Genomic DNA, 1,471 nt, shown 5'->3' with positions numbered 1-1,471 from the left:
CTCCCCTCCTAACAAAAAAGTTTAAGTAAGGAAGGAAGCTTTACCATGCCTTACAACTGCATGCATTGTTGCAGCTTATAAGAGCCAAACTTGTTCTTAGGTCCTTAGAGAATAAGATCTGTCAGTCCTCCATTTAGAAAGGTAATTGTCATATGATGAAACATGCCCAACAGAACAGGTTTGTAAATGAATCTCTGGTGGTTCCTGCTGCCAACACTACCAACAGCAGAATGTAGGCATTGGTGACAGTATGCATTTGCTTCTCATGTTAGTACAATGCTTTTCTAGTCATGTAAGCTACAGCCCCAAAGTTGTGCTTTTAACAAGATCTCAGAACCGAGTGCTGAGGGATTCTTGAGTGAGTAAGGTGGAATAAGGTGGTGTGACATAGTCTAGTGCTATTCTTATGTGAGACATTGAATGAATGAAGGCAGTATTACAAACATGCCTGCATGTAAACCTCTGTACTTGATACAGACACCCACCAATGCTACTGTTGCTCCATTACTCATAATGTCAAGCAAGCTGCCTTACTTTTGGAATAATAGTGGAAGATTCCTTCCTAGTTTGATGTGATGTTTTATATTGCAATGTTTGTACTAAGACTTTCACTTAATGATCTTTGCTTACAAGAATTCCATGTGTGACAGGTGACTCTTGATTGACTGCCTGGAGTGGGAAAATTTAACGTTGTTTTGTGCATTTTCATAGGCATTGTAACCCACTCCTAATTTTGAGAGAGTGGCAATGATAATTTTGTTAAGGTTGTATTTTGTTTTTGTCTTTTTTCTGCATTAACAAAGAGCAGCTTTAAAAAAAGAGATCCCCTGCCATGAATAACTTTTATGCATATTGCTAACAAGTTTATGTGTATTATATATACCTGATGCCCACTGGATGGTTGCCTTTATCAGTATTCTCAGATATATAAAGTATTGGAATGCAGTTTTTTAATGTTCTGCTGTGTCTGAATGTTAAAGGGATAATCTCCATGAGTGTATTATTCCTCTGCATTTTGTTAATTCTTAGTAAAGTTTATGTGATGTTCCATTCCAGAATTCCAGAATATGCTGTCTTTGACAGGCAGCTCATTGAAGATCATGTTCTCGTAATAATTTTTTTTAGAGAATATTTAAGAGTAATAGGCTCATTTAAAATGTAATGGAGATAACTTTACATACAGAAAAGACATGGATTTCAATATGTGTTCTTGCCCATAAGAGATGATTTTTACCCAGAAATCTTTACTGGGCACAGAAACTTGTTATTTGTACAGTCTTATGCGTGAAAACTTCATACTACACTTCAACAGCATTGTGCAAGGGCTTTCATATGTATAGATACTTGTAACTTTTATAGATCTGTTGAATTTCATGGGAAAGACAGGAAAGGAGAGATCTAGTCATTACTTTAACACTTAACTATGTAGGAGATGGAAACTGAATGACTTTAATAGTGGAATCTTTGAAGG

Source organism: Penaeus monodon, chromosome 30 (genome assembly GCF_015228065.2).
Source record: "Penaeus monodon isolate SGIC_2016 chromosome 30, NSTDA_Pmon_1, whole genome shotgun sequence".
Taxonomy (NCBI): Eukaryota; Metazoa; Arthropoda; class Malacostraca; order Decapoda; family Penaeidae; genus Penaeus; species Penaeus monodon.
The sequence above is the reverse complement of the archived record's forward strand: the minus strand, read 5'-3'. Positions refer to the sequence as shown.